A 15,898-nucleotide genomic window follows, 5' to 3' on the forward strand; every position below is an offset into this window, starting at 1 on the left:
GAATATTGTGTGTTTCATCAGTGCTATAGTGTGCCCTGGTTGACCCATCTCTTTCTTGTGACCTTTCTGTGAGTGGGTGCTCCACTGTCTACAGATGGGTTGTTCTAACAACCTGGCATTCTGTGATGCTCACCCTCCGGAGACAATCACTGAAAATAAAATAGGTGTGTAAGCAAATGTGGTGAAGAAAGCTGATGGTATCCGGGGCTAGTCTGGGGTCCTAAAGGTTTGAAGTTAAACAAGTGGCCATCTAGCAGAGAAGCAACAAGCCCACATGGAAGAATAACACAACAGCCTGTGTGATCATGAGTGTGTACAGGATCAGGTAAGAGGCATCAGAAGGCACAAAACAAACAAATAAAACATTGTTGAGAATGAGGTGGGTTCGAGCAGAGATGCAATCAAGTTTTGTGTACCTCTTTAATTGTTTTTTTTTTTTAAATAGTCACTATATTCACCTTTTGGTGTGCTTAAATTTTTTAATACTTAAAACAGTCATTAGGGCAACAAACCACTTGTTAAATTATTTGAATCCCACCACTGTGTATAACTCTCTTTGTTTTTTTTTTAAAGCAGTGTTCTCTCATTTGAGTTTTTTAATCTGTGTAAGTGAGCTTTCCACATATTTTAGGCTAAAACTATTTCATATACATATAGATGACACTGAAAGCCCAAAATCCATTTGCAGAGTTCCCATGTGGATTTTAAACCACAATTGAATTGTTTCTGATCATAAACCGGGGATGTGAACAGTCTTTTCCTCAGGCAGCGTGCTCTGGAAAGTGCATTGTGTCACTTGTCCGAGCCAGCCCAGGGAGGGGTAGTGTCCCTTAGGGGTTTGCCTGAGTGTGTCCTTGATGAAGATCACTGTATTGTGCTTCACGTAATCATGAGTCATGCCCTATGAGTCATGCCCTTACTTTCTTGGTTGGAAGGCACTAGGCAATCTTGTAAGCTCTTCTGTCTAACATAAGTCTGTGTCCTAAGCATGGTTCCATGTTTTGCTTTCGTAGTCTGACCTGTAACTATGATGCATCATCTGCCACCAATCATTACTTTTTGACAGTTTCTTTTATTCTCCGTGTCTTATTTAAGTGGCTGTGTGGCTATGACTTCGTGCTAATGGTCTCTGTCATCCAGATGATGTGTCTTTGTCTTGTCTTTATCCTGTTTAAGATTTAATAAATGTTCTCCCAAAATTGTTGATAAAATGAAGACATTCAGAACATCAACAGACACATGAAAGTTCCTTACCAGCATTCCCTATATTCATTCAATCTTTGTGCTGAGCAAATAATCAGAGAAGCTGGATCGTATTAAGAAGAATACAGCATCAAGATCAGAGGGAATCTTTTAACAACTTCTATATGCAGGTGATACAGCCTTGTTTGCTGAAAGTGTCAAGGACTTGAAACACTTGCTGATAGAGATCAAAGATTGCAGCCTTCCGTATAGATTACAACTCGGTGTATAGAAAACAAAAATCCTCACCACTAAACTAGTTGGTAACATCATCATAAACAGAGAAAAAATTGAGGTTGTCAAGGATTTCATCATGTTTGGATTCACAAACAATACTCATGGAAGCAGCAATCAAGAGATCATATGATGCATTGCTTTAGGTAAATCTGTTGCACAAGACTTCATTAAAGTTTTTTAAAAAACAGGGAGGTTTGACATCCCTGTTCAGAGTAGTCAATACACAGAGAGGATCATAGGGCCATCCCCGCCACGAGACATGACATTCCCTCACTGACCCATAGCGCTACGGGGGACTAGACTTCTGACTTGGGGGACAGGGCTTGGCAGCTCATCAGACTTGATCTGAAAACATACATAAGGGTCAGCAAATAGACCTGGAACTATCTACTGGGGCTTTTTTCCTTGTTTTGTTTTCTGTTTTTGTTTATTTGTTTGGTTTTTGGGTTTTTTGCCCTATGCCTATGTTTATCTATATAAGATATGCAGGACAAACAATACTGAGGAGAAAACAGCAGGACTGGTGGTTCCAGTGTGGACATTGGAGAGCATGGGCTGGGGAGTAGGAGTGGGAAGCCAACAAAATCAGGGATAAGGGAACAACAAGAGATACAAAATTGATGGCGAGGAGGGCATATAAGGCCCGGTGGAGTTTAATCAAGTGCAATGTATCTGAGAGGAATTATTGAGAACCAAATGGAGGGTGAGCATGATTGTGGGATAAGAGGAAGGTGAAAGGAATAGAAAAGAAATAAGAGGCAAAAGCTATTTAGAGAGGTATAGTAGAGGAATGTATACATGTGAGTATACTAATTTATAATAAAGGGATAGAGGCCAATGTACATATATTTATGTGCTAAGTATTAAGATAGCAGATGGACTTTAGACCTCTACTCTAGGCCTTCCTTAATACAAGAACACTTTGTTCTAATAATCTGGCATCCTTTGATACTGACCTTCCCTGACACAAATCACTGAAGACAAAGTGGGTGAATAAGCAAATGTGGTGAAGAAAGCAGAGGATGCCCGGGTATCAAAAGATATAGTGTCTGGGGTCTTAAAGGCTTGAAGTTAAACAAACAGCCATCTAGCAGGGAAGCAAATAAGCCCACATGGAAGAAGCACACCAGCCTGTGTGATGATGAGTTGTCTATAGGATCGGGTATCAAAAGACCCAAAGCAAACAACTATATTGATGCAAATGAGGGGGTTTGGAGTGGAGACCCAAAGCCTATCTGTAGAAAATTGGACATCCCCCCACAGAAAGGTTATAAGGAATGCATGATTTAACGGAGGTGCAGTGCAAACACACATCATTCCTCAAGTTCAGTGGTTCTCAACCTTCCAAATGCCACCACCCTTTAAAACAGTTCCTCATGTTGTGGTGACCTCCAACCATAAAATTATTTTCATTGCTACTTCATAACTGTAATTTTGCTGCTGTTATGAATTGAGCAACCCCTGTGAAAGGGTCGTTCAACTCCCAAAGGGGTCACAGCCCACAGGTTGAGAACTGCTGCTCTAGTTCCTGAAACCTAACCCTCTAACTCCCACACACACCCACTACCATGACCCAGTTCTACTTTATAAATCTGGCCAGACTGGAGAACACACATTGGTATAGGTAAAAGCTCTTGACACATGGCATTCAGGACTGATAAACCCCTCAGTAGCAATATCATGAGGATAGGGGGATGGTCGAGGAGGAGGAAGGGGGACAAAGGGAGAACCCATCACAAAGTTGGATATATAGGCCTCCATTCCCTGAAGGGGATGAATAACAGAAAAGTGGGTGAAGGGAGACAACATACAGTGTAAGATATGAAATAATAATAATATAATTGATCAAGGACTCATGGGGATGGGGGCGGGGGAGAGAGGGGAAAAAGAGAGCTTATACCAAGGGCTAAAACAGAAAATGTTTTGGAAAGGATGATGTCAACATAAGTGCAAATATGCTTGATACAATTGATATATGAAATGTTATAAAAGCTAAAAGAGACCCCAATAAAATGATTTTAAAAAACCAAAAACCACCAAGGAGGTTACTTTAAGAATTAAGGTATACCTGAACCTTAGCCATAGTATTTTCAATTGCCTCTTGTGCATGTGACAGTTGGACAAGGAAGACCAAAGAAAACTCGGTGCATTTTAGTTATGGTGCTGGTGAAGAATATTGAAAGTATCACGGACTGTAAAAAGAACAAGCAGATCTATCTTGGAAGTACAGCCAGAATGCCCCTTAGAGGCAAAGGTGGCAATAATTTGTCTCATGAACTTTGAACATGTACTCAGGAGACACTGCTCTGTGGAGAAAGGCATCAGCTTGGTAAAGTGCAGGGGAAGCTAACAGAGGAAGACCTTCAACAAGATGGATTGACACAGTGACTGCAACAATGGATTAAAACTCAAGAACAAGTGTGAGGACGGCACAATCAGATGAGAAGATGGGCAATATTTCCTTCTTGTATATAGATAGGGTTCTATGAGTCACAGCCAACTTGATGGCTTTTAACAACTACAGCATACTCAAGGTTATATTTTGGCTCCTGTGGACTTGTTTTAATTTTCTTCAGCTTCAACCTAAACTTACATATGAGGAATTGATGATATTTTTCACAGTTGCCCCTTGGTCTCCTTTGAACTGTTGATATTGAGCTTCTCCATCATCTCTTCCCACAGATGCAGTCAGTTTGATTTCTGTGTATTTCTTATAGAAAAGTCCACATGTATAGTCACCTTTATGTTGTTGGAAAAAGTATTTGCTATGAACAATTTGCTGATTTTGCAAAATTCTATCAAGTGATCTTCAGCTTAGTTTTTATCACCAAGAGCATATTTTCCAACTACTGCCCTTCCCTCCTTGTTTCAAACTTTTGCACCCAATCGCCGATAATTATCAAAACATCTTGATTGTACATTTGGTCAATTTCAGACTCCAGACATTAGAATTCTTCAATTTCTATATCACTATCTTTAGTGATTGGTGCATGCATCTGAATTATAGTATCAATTGGATTTTTTTGTATGTGGATAGACATTACCCCATCACAGACAATATTGAACTTTAAGATAGATATTGAAATGTCCTTTTTGATGATGGATGAAATGCATTTCCTCGTGATTATGTCATTCTCTGCATAGAAAACCATATGATTTTCTGATTCAAAATGATTAGTCCTTTTCAGCTCACTAGAGCCTAGACTATCAACCTTTATACATTCCATTTTGTTTGTCACAACTCCAATTTTTCTAGATTCATATGTGGTACATTCCAAGTTTCAATTCTTAGTTGATGTTCGCACCTGTCTCTTCTTATTTTGAGTTATTCCCATCAGTAAATGAAGGTCTCATAGGCTCCTGCAGGCTTTTCTCCATCAGGATCATTAAGGTCCACTCTACCTTGAGAAGGCTGCTCTTCCTCAGTCATATCTTTAATGCCATCCAAACAGAGGGGCTCGTCTTCTGCCCTAGCTCTGACAATATTCTGCTTCTGTTCACGGGGTTTTCGGTAACTGACAAGGTTTCAATGTTATCTATAGGGTTTTCAGTGGCTAGTTCCTCTGAGGTGCACAGCCTATTGCTTCTTCTTAGTCTGTTCTTAATTTGGAAGCTCTGCTGAAACCTGTTCACTTTGGGTAACCCTGCTGGTATTTGAAATACCAGTGATCTAGCTTTCAGGATAATTGCAACACACAAGCTGCTCCAACATTATAAACTCACAGACAAGCGGATAATGAAGACAATATGGGGCTGTAGCGCTTGTATTCCATTAGATACATTTACAAATGAAATAAACACTTTTATTTACAAATATGAATATTCTTAATACACTAAAAATAACATGCTTTGCAACTACTAAAATTCAAGGTAATTTTTTTTTTTGGATGATAATGGGCTCATTCAGGTGTATTCATCCAGGAGTCCATGATAATGTACCCAAAATACCATGGACGTGATTTTTTTCAGAATTTTTAGGGCAATGTTGCATAGGAAGCCATATTGTCAATGAAAGGAAACATACCCTGATATTTGATGTAACATGGCATTTTAGAAGGTTTGCATTGAATAACCAAAAATAGAAGCAGCCCTGTACATTATGTTGTCAGAGCATGGGTGCTATTTCAAGTCAGGAAAAGTGGAGCTTGGTTACTACACAAAAGACCTCCCTAATTGTGTATTGCTGATTTCCTCACATTGTGACACTCCGGGATCTGCTGGCAAAAGTGGGTGTGAGTCAGGCTGGGGCCACTGATCCCCTGGTCCAGATAAGGCATCAGGAAAGCTTTCTGTGCACCCAAAGGATTGAGGGGATAGCTATCCATTTTATCAAGGTTTCTTAGAATGGTGTCAAGGGGGTGACTGGGCTGGGTTGTACAGTTCCTGAGTCCAGGGGCCTTGAGCTGTGCCAGGTGGCCATGCACGGTATGGCGAGGCAGCCCACATCCCTCGGGATGGAGGAACACAGCTAGAATAGCCATAGCCAGCAGAGCAAGAATCCTAGGACAGTGCCTGACACTAAGAAAGAACCAATAAATATTCTGTCCAAGAATTCATTCAAAACTACCGTAAAGATACACTATAGGAATTACAGCTCAGACATTTTAATGGTCTATTATTTTCCCTAGAAGCATGTAGTGATAAATAATGAACTCAATCCTTCCCTGCACCTCTGGTACAAGATTGCGGCTTGAGTCCCTGTGAATGCCTCTCTCCAAGTATTTGCCTCCCTCAGGGCCTGCGATGAGAACCTGCTAGCGTTTCAGCCAGAGCATTCACAATCCAGAAATCGACACCAGTGGCTATGGAGTCAATTTCAACTCATGATGACTGTCTGGGTGCAGACTGTGTGCCATCGACTGTTCAGGGCTGGGACCATCTGGAAGCAGATCACCCAAACTCTCCTTCCTAGGCATCTCTAGGTGGACTGAAATTGCCTATGAAAATGTCCCATTTATCCATTTTGCACTCCTGGAGTGTTTACAGGCACTGGCCCAGTGACCCTCAATTCCCAGCCTCTGTCCCATCCAGACATCTTGATTCAGTCATACTCTCTCTCACCTCCTTTATTCAAGTTCAAACTTCAGAGCCACCTTCGGTCGCTGGTCTTTCACTTTTCTTGACCTCTTTTTTTCCCTCCCTCTTTCTCTTATTCCCTTCTTTTCTTTATTTTTCTCTTTCTACAACACAGCAGCTGCCTACCCAATGCCAGATGCTGCTCCAAACACCGGACATGCTGCAGGGATCAGGATAAAGACATCCTCTCTGAGGATGTTGTCCCAATGGAGAAGACACACAGTAAACATCTAAGCAAATTTTTAAAAAAACATGATTTAAGAGGGTAATGAAAACTTGGAGGGTGGGGTGGGGCCGAAATGTCACAGGGATTTCATGTGCTGTTTGGTTCTACTTCAGAATGGGAAGTCCCCTCTAAGAGGTGACACTGGAACCAAGACCTATAGAAGGGAAAGAATCAGCCCACATGCCAGCTTGAAGGACCCTACTTCGGCGGGAGTGGGCTGTGCAGGTGAAGCACAGTGGGACAGAAGTGGAGGATGGAAAGGAAGCAAAGCCAAGAGTGGCAGGTGAGTTCTGCTGGTGCAACTGGGTATGCACCAGGCAGCTAACTACAAGTTCAGCTGTGTGAACCTACTAGCCACTTAGGGAGAGAGAGATGAAACTCACACAGAAATGTACAGTCTTGGAAACACAAAGGGGCAGTTTTACTCTCTTCTGGAAGGTCACTATGGGTCAGAAATTAGTTGATGTCAGTGACCTTTTTGGGGGGGGGGTGTCAAGAGCAGGATTAGGGTCTCTTCATAATTCTTTCAGGTGTATTGTAGGTCTTGGGTTTTAGCTTATGTAGGTAGGAGTCAGGAGTCCCTGAGTGCAAACAATGAACATGCTAGGCTGCTAACAAGGAGATTGAAGGTTTGACTTCATCTAGAGCAGTGGTTCTCAACCAGTGGGTGGTGACCCCTTTGGGGGTCAAACAACCTTTCACCGGGGTCGCCTAAGACCATCAGAAAACACATATTTCCGATGTTCTTAGGGACCGAGACACCGCTCTCTATCCGTCTCCAGGCGGCTCTGCCCACATGCAGATATGCCCACAGATGAGTACCCGATGTGAAGACTGTTACCCATGCTACACCATACTTCAAGATAAAATTTCATTTATTTGTCATTAGGAATAAATATTTCACAATATATAATTACATATTGTTTTTGTGACTAATCACTATGCTTTAATTTTTTTGGTACTATGCTTTAATTATGTTCAATTTGTAACAATGAAAATACATCCTGCATATCAGATACTTACATGATGATTCATAACAGTAGCAAAATTATAGTTATGAAGTAGCAGCGAAAATAATGTTATGGTTGGGGGTCACCAAAACATGAGGAACTATATTAAAGGATCGCAGCATGAGGAAGGTGGAGAACCACTGCTCTCCAGGCAGTTCTGAAGAAGACTTGGTGATCTACTCTTGGAAAATCAGCCATTGAAAACCTTCGTGAGCACAATTCTACTCTAACATACAGGGGGCAGATAGGAGTCAACATCCAACGTGATAAGTGGATACTCACAAAAACGTCTTTTGATGTGTGAAGCATGCATGTCACTGTTAGAGACGCAGGAGGCCGGGGGATAGGAATTGGCTGCTGCAGAACAGAGAGCCCAAACCAAACCCACTGCCAAAGAGCACAATTTAATTCATAGACATTCCATAGCGTCTCCGAGATTGTAAATCTCCACTGGAGCCGACAGTCTCATCTTCCTCCCATGGAGAAACTCCAACCTAGCAACACAATGGCTAGCTCACTTTGTCACTAGGTCTCCTTAGAACAGACGTCCTTGGTTGCCACGGTGTAGACTCTGACGCATAGCATCCTTGTGCAGGGTTTCTGAAGCTGCAAATCTTTATGGGAATGGAAAGCCTCGAACCGCTAACCTTGAGATTAGCAATCCAACACTGACTCCACAGGACTACCAGAGCTGCTTACTCAATGCTATTGAGTCAATTCTGACGTGTAACATCTTTATAGAACAGAGTAAAACTGCCCCTGTGAGTTTCTGAAACTGTAATCTTTCCAGGAGTACAGAGCCCCCGCTTTCTCCTGGAGCGGCTGGTGGTTTCAAACTGCTGACCTTGCCGTTAGCAGCCCAGTGAGTAACCACTCCTCCACCAGAGCTCATTCAAGAGGTCCCCAGAAAAGGCACAAAAAGCCAAACTCACTGCCATTGAGTCAATTCTGACTCATAGGGACACTCTAGGGCAGAGTAGAACTACCCTTTTAGATTTCCCAGGCTGTAAATTTTTAACAGAGCAGAGGAAGACCACGTGGTTGGTTAAAACTAACTTTGCCATTAGTAGGCCAACGTGTGATTCACTAAACTACCAGGGATTCTTTAGATCAGGCAGCAGATCTCAAATAGCCAAGCTTGGTGCTGACCACTATAACAGCACCAGAGTGATTCTGCTTTCAAAAAGGCTCAATCAAATAAGACCTCAGTAGATATTGTGCTGTCAGAATCAGACCAAGCATTCTCTTAAGTTAATTTGGTATAAATTAGAAGAGTAAATGTATTACATTTCTAGGTTTATTAGGAAAAAGGCTTTAACCGGTTTAAAGCTTGTGACCATAAGAAGTGATAGTTCATCTACCAGAGAAGGAAGAGACAAATCTGGTCCTGTGCTCATTGTCTGGTGCAGTGTACGTGTGATGTCATTTTAAATATTTCATGGGGTGAGTTTTTCTAGCTTCTTAAAGCAATTGCTTTTGTATTTTAAACATACTTCTAAGAATTTAAATTTAATTTTTTTCTATTTTAAGCTAACACACAACGAGTGAGTGTACAGTCGCTATAAGATGTAATAAAAGAGAGTTTTGACTCGGGCTGCAGTGTAGCAGGTTGGGCAGGGCCAGGAGGGGGCACAGAAGGTTGTGGTATGAATACTTAAAAAATTCAAGGATAGATTTAGATGTATTCAATTATATCAGTGAATTTCTCTTTCTAATGTGAGATTATTTATTTTAGATATCTATAGGTTACTAATGTTAATTCTTTACTCTTCTGTCACCTAATCCAAGTAAAAAGAGTAAAAAGGGGAATCATTGATTATTCAAGCTCAACATCAAAGGAATGATCTTTCCCCCATAAATCAATTTCTCCATTCTCTTAATGGCTTTGTTGATTTCTCCCAACTCCCACCATTATCTATTGAACTGCTCATTCTGAATGTTGGAAGTTTGTTGTCAGAAGGTCTTCTCTTTTATGTTTTGTTTTTTTTTCTGTTACAAATTACTACCAACGAGCGATGGCTGGCAGTGAATCGAAGAATCCTGCACCAGTGACCAAGGCAGACCAAGTCAGTGCTCACACTCAGTATCACACCTTGGATGCCCTGCGGACGCAAAGACAAGGCACTTGACTCTTCATGTCTTTAGAAACGACAGTCATTGCCAATGAACACAACCTTTCTTTTCTTCTTTTGTAGAAACGAAATGACTATAACAAGTACCTCCTTTTCTCCAGACATGAATATTGATCCACTTTCTGGCCCCTCTTCTAAATTCTGAGGACACTACCAAGGGGCGATATTGATCAGCAGGCAGCCGTCACTTCCTTGGGCACAAAGAACACTAGCTCTGTCACCTTCCTGCCCCAGAATAGACCGAAAGGTAAAGGGTCATAGATGAAAGGCTTGTGATTAGTTATTCTTTCTAACAGGGCTACCAAGAAGCACTGGACCTCTGTTTACCTGTCCCTGGAGTTTTAGATGGAAAACTTTTGGCCCCCGGGTCCATCCTGGAGGTAAGTGAAGCAGAACGCCTATCTTTTTCACTTTCTACTTGAGAGAGATGGATTGTTTGCTGTTCACCTGGTCCTTTTGGTCCACAGCTCATGCTTTCTGGGCCCTTTATTTATAATGCCTATACCACTGGGACTTCACCTGTTATAGGAGGATGTTAACACTTTCATGCATTGAGTAAAGAAATGCAAATCAATTTCCATTGAGAAAAGGAACATGGATACTCTGTTGGAACTCCTTGTTCTTTCCTTAGGGTTGATTTCATTGTTACCCCAGAGCAGAGAGGGTCAAGGGGAGTTTATGAAGTCAAGAGAAAGAACACAAGAAAGGGTCATTCCTTATCTGAGTGCATAGAAAACCTGGTAAGTTTCAGATCATCTCAGAGCCCCGCACCTGGAGAACAGAAGTTTCTAAACTGCCCTTGGCTTAACCTACCTTCCCTATAGTTGACTCAGTAATTAATCTTAAAAAATGATGATGATACAAAATGCTGGTGACCTTCATTAATATTTCATATATATTCTGTCCTCTACACTTCTAGCAGATTGCCTGAAAGCAAGCGTGCATTTGTCACCTGAATTACATACTTTCCATGTGTTCTTCTTGCCCTCACGTAAATCCTTTCAGCATTCACAATCCACAGGATGGTGGGCAAAGGCCTGCGCTTTCGGACCCTGCAAACAGTGGCTGTTCCTTTTTGGGAATCCCCATCCTGTCCTTCCCTTAGAAGCAGATTGCAACAAAGCTACTGAAACTTGAGAGTTAGAGGCCCTCACTTCACGGCCCCTCCTCGAGTCCAAGACTTCGTTAGCTGCCCGTTGCTTTGGACTTGGGTCCTACTTGTGAGACCACATGTGCATCAGAGTTGAGCAGCCCCATTGAGTTTTCAATGAGTTATTTTTCAGAAGCAGATCTTCAGGCCTTCTTTTGGTTGACTTTGAACTTCTAATACTTTGGGTAGCAGTGAGACTAGTTTGCATCCCTCTAAGACTTCATTTTAAGAAATTGTTGTTGTGCATTGTCCAATAGATTCTGACTCATAATAATCCCATGTGTCAGAATAGAGATCCTCCTAAATGACATTAGCTTCCAGTACTACCACCCCTGGAATCACTCAGTCTCTTACTCACTCTCCCCTTACTAGTGCTGCCCTGCTGGATTCTTCACTGTCCAAACTGGTTAAACCTCACTTGGGTGTCCATTTGCTAGGTCCCCTCAGCAGATTAACTCCCCTGGGGACAGGGTGGTTTCATAGCCTCAGTGCATAGACAATGTGCAAATGAAATGAATAAATGAATGATTCAGAATGTTCCCACCTAAATTCATCTAGGCATGACAGTAGTTAACATAAACTGAGGGTTGGCTATATGTAACAACTGACTTTAAGAAATGAGTTATGTATAATATTTGAAACTTCTGGGAAATCTTAAGAATCTAATTGTGTAGCTGAAGATGTTGACGCACAAAGAAATTAAATGACCTGTGCAGGTGAGTGGTGGTGCTAGGACGTGAAATAGGTGGTTTGTCTCTTGGGAACTATGCTGTGCTGCCACTTCCAAGGATGAGGCCAGCTCACTTGAACTCTGAGTTCTTTTTCTTCCAGGTCCATAAAAGGCACTGGAGTCTGGCAAAAGGATCTTTAATACAAGTGAGATTACTTAGAAAAGACAGAAAATTGGCCATCATGTTGTGACCAATTAGGATGCCCCACCAATGTGGTATAGACTCTTCGGGCATCAAGGGGAGAAGTGCTTTATGTTCTCATTGATCAAATGAGGAAGCTGAAATCTATACACATCTAATACGTTCTCTCCCATTTAGGGCTGTGAGCATATGAAAAGCAGCATGTAAAATATGTACAACAAAAGGTATTGGTGGCCCTGTGATAGAATTCTTGCCTTCCATGTGAGAGACTCCAGGGCAGTTAATGACAAGAACACAATGAACTACAAAGAAGGGATGAATGGGCAGTGTTGAGTGAAATGATAAAGCCCAGGCCTTATGCTCCGTGAGGTCATTGATGTGGCATGGCAAATATGCTTCACACTCGGGTGACCCAGGGTACAGATGGTCCCTCCTCCTCTGTCCCTCCCCTTCTCTACTTTTTCCTTTATCTCCTTTCCCTTTCCTTTGTAGCTTCCAGTCCCCTTCCTTTGCAAAGCTTGCCAAGCAATTCTCCCAACTCCTATTGGATTGACTTACTGATCCCCTGCACCCCACCAACTAAGCACTCACTTCCCCTCTTCACAAGCACGGCACTGATGGAACAGGTAGTGTGTGTGGCCACACTTGCATCTAGGTCAGTAGGGAGTTTTGATAGCATACTGGGCGTCCAGGTTAGGATCACTGCGTGTAGGAAATAGCATGAGAATATACTTTCCATAGCTAGCTGAACAGAACTCTAAATTCCAGGCACCTGGGCTGGTGAAGCTCCGATATGATTAACGCTATGGAGTAAGATGGCCATCAAGAGGCTCTGGTGGGAAATAGAAGAGCATAGATTTGCTGAAAAGCAAAAGCACATTTATAAATTTCTCTATCAATCTATTTTACATTTTGTTCATTGAACTTTCCCGTTGACTTCCAATGTTTTTGGCATTTTACCCAGTGTAACTCATCTTTTAAAGTCTTTATAAAAAGATTGTCTTGGGAGTTCTGTTTGTCCATATTCCAGATTCTAACCATCCGAACTTGTTGTTAGGTGCCATCGAGTTGGCTCCAAGTCAGGGCAACCCTGTGCACCACAGCAGGGAACAATGCCTGGTCCTGTGTCATCTTGACAATTGTCCACATTCTGGGGCTCATGGTTGCAGCCACTGTGTCAGCCCATCTCCTTACGGCCTTCCTCTCTCCCACTGCATCTCTACTCCTCCAAGCATGATATCAATCTCCAAGGATTGGTCTGTCCCAACAAGTTTGAAGTTTGCAAAATGAAATCTTGCTTTCCTCCTAAGAGCACTCTAGCTTTACGTCTTCCATGACAAAGCAGTTGATCCTTTTAGCAGACCACGAAACTTTCAATATTCTTCTCAAGCACCACAAGTAAAATGCATTGGTTCTTTATTCAATGTCTGACTTTCACATGCACATAAGGCAATTGAAAATACAATGGCCTCCTCTATGGGGGATAGGCAGCAGAGGGGTGGGTGAAGGGAGACGCCGGGCAGTGTAAGATAAGATATAATAATAATTTATAAATTATTAAGGGTTCATGGGGAAGAGGGGAGGGGGGAGGGAGGGGGAGGGGAAAAAAGGAAAATAAGCTGATATCGGGAACCCAAGAGGAAAGCGAATTTTGGGAATGATGAGGGCAACAAATGTATAGGTGTGCTTTGCACAATTGATCTATGTATTGTGATGAATTGTATGAGCCCCAATAAAATGATTAAATTTTTTAAAAAAAGAAAAGAAAATACCATGGCTTGGGTCAGACACGTTTTAGTCCTCAAGTGATGTCTTTGTTTTCAATACTCTAGAGAGATCTTGCACACCAGATTTACCCAATGCAAAACATGTTTTTATTCTACTGACTGCTGCTTCCATGAGGATTGTTTGTGGATCCAATCAAGGATAAGGACAGTCCTTTATAATTCCAATCATTTCTCACGATGTTACCTATTGGTCCAGTTGGGAGGATTTGGATTTTCTTTACACTGAGTTGTAATCCATACTGAAGGCTATCATCCTTGATCTTCATCAGCAAGTATTTCAAGTCCTCCGAGTTTTCAGCAAGCAGAGTTGTGTTGACTTTATATCACAGGTTGTTGTTAATAAGCCTGTTCCAATCCTGATACTGCGTTCTTCTTTATATAATCAAGCTTCTCTGATTATTTTCTCAGCATAGAGATTGAATAAGTATGGTGAGAAGATGCAAACCTGATGCAAACCTTTCCTGGTTTTACACCATGTAGTATTCCCTTTGTCTGTTCTCACAACTGCCTCTGATCCATGTACAACTTCCACATGAGCACAATGAAGTGTTCTGGAATTATCATTTTTCTCAGGGTTATGGTTTTTTATGGTCAATATAGTCAAATACCTTGGCAGAGTCAATAAAATACAAGTAAACATCTTCCTGGTATTATCTGTTTTCAGCCAAGAGCCATCTGACATCAGAAATGATATTCCTTGTTCCACATCCTCATCTGAATCTGACCTGAACCCTGGTAGCTCCCTATCAATGTACCTTGTTGGTTGATCTTCAGCAAAATTTTATTTTCATGTGATGTCAATGGTATTGTTCTATAATTTGGACTTTCCATTGGATCACTTTTCTTTCGAATGGGTACAAATAGAGAACTCTCCCACTAAAGTGACCAGGTAGCTGTCTTCCAAATTTCCTGGGTTTTCAATGGGTATTCTATCAATTCCTGGAGCCTTATTTTTGGCTAAAATATCAGTGCAGCTTGGACTTATTCATTCAGTACCATTGGTTCTTGCTCAGATGCTACCTCTTGAACTGGTTGGATATCTTTTGCCAAAGTGACTCTCTGAATTATTTACATCTTCTTTTGATGCTTCCTGCATCCTTAAATATTTTGTCCATAGAAGCTTTCAATATTTCAAATCAAGGCTTGACTTTTTTCTTCAATTCCTTCAGTGTAAGATATGCTGCCATTTGGTTTGAACTGCCACCTGGGATTAGCAGTCCAATGCTGAAGCCACTAGACCACTGTGATTCTTTTTTCCTAATACTATACTACAACTCACTACCATTGAAGAGATTTCAACTCCTATGACCCAGAGGACAGAGGTGAACTGCCTCTGTGCTTTCCCGAGGCTCTAAATCTTTATCGGACAGAAAGCCTTTCTCCTGCAGGTAGTTTCCAGATTGTGGTTAGCAGCCCAATTGGTAACCCACTACACCAGGGCTCCTTGTACTTCATGTCGAAACTAGTACAATTGATGGATCCGGGGCTCATGCAGGAAACTGTCCTTCCCTCTGCCTCCTGTGTCATGAAAGGACGAGGGTGGTGTTCAGGAGCCTATCTCCCCATGCTAATCGTGTCTTGATAAGCAAGAAATCTAAGTATTATTTATTTTAGCATTTCCAATTAACATCACAACCAATGAGTCACTCCACTTGTGTCATAAAACAATTCAGATAGATTGTAGGATAAGTGAGTCTTTGAAGACAGTGTCAATCATAATATGGTCAGCTTGTACAGCTGCTGCTAAATCCTGCTGAAGGTGGGCTCCTCCCACCTGTCCGAAATTCTTGGTGATCATTAATTAACGACACTGAGGCATAGAAGCCCTGCTTGCTCGATTGCTTGAGGATGAAATTAAAACGCACACCATTAGAGCGTGTGACCAGTGAGTAAAATGCCCCCTTCAGAATTAACCTGATGTGGTTAGGTTAAGACAATACTGTGTTCATCATTTACGGGTTCAATTCATGCTTGATCTTCACTTCAGGTTGAATTTGGCCGGTTCCTTAAATCATGTGCTCCAAACTGGAGCTCAGTTGTTCCTCGAGAAAATTATGGGGGAAAGAAAGGAAAAGCTAAAGAAAGATCACCTCCCACCTCCAAGATGAATTTAGTTAGCCCTGTTTCTCTCATTAACAATTTAGATGACATAGACTGGGGGGGGGG

At 41.7% G+C, this 15,898-nt stretch overlaps 1 pseudogene; it reads left to right on the forward strand.

The window, feature by feature from the left end:
* Window positions 1–9,806: 9,806 nt before the first annotated feature.
* Window positions 9,807–15,898, forward strand: part of LOC115870499 — a 27,814-nt pseudogene continuing 21,722 nt past the window's right edge.

Source organism: Echinops telfairi, unplaced genomic scaffold (genome assembly GCF_000313985.2).
Source record: "Echinops telfairi isolate 266 unplaced genomic scaffold, ASM31398v2 ScPeMD7_1;HRSCAF=3_0, whole genome shotgun sequence".
In the NCBI taxonomy this organism is placed as follows: domain Eukaryota; kingdom Metazoa; phylum Chordata; class Mammalia; order Afrosoricida; family Tenrecidae; genus Echinops; species Echinops telfairi.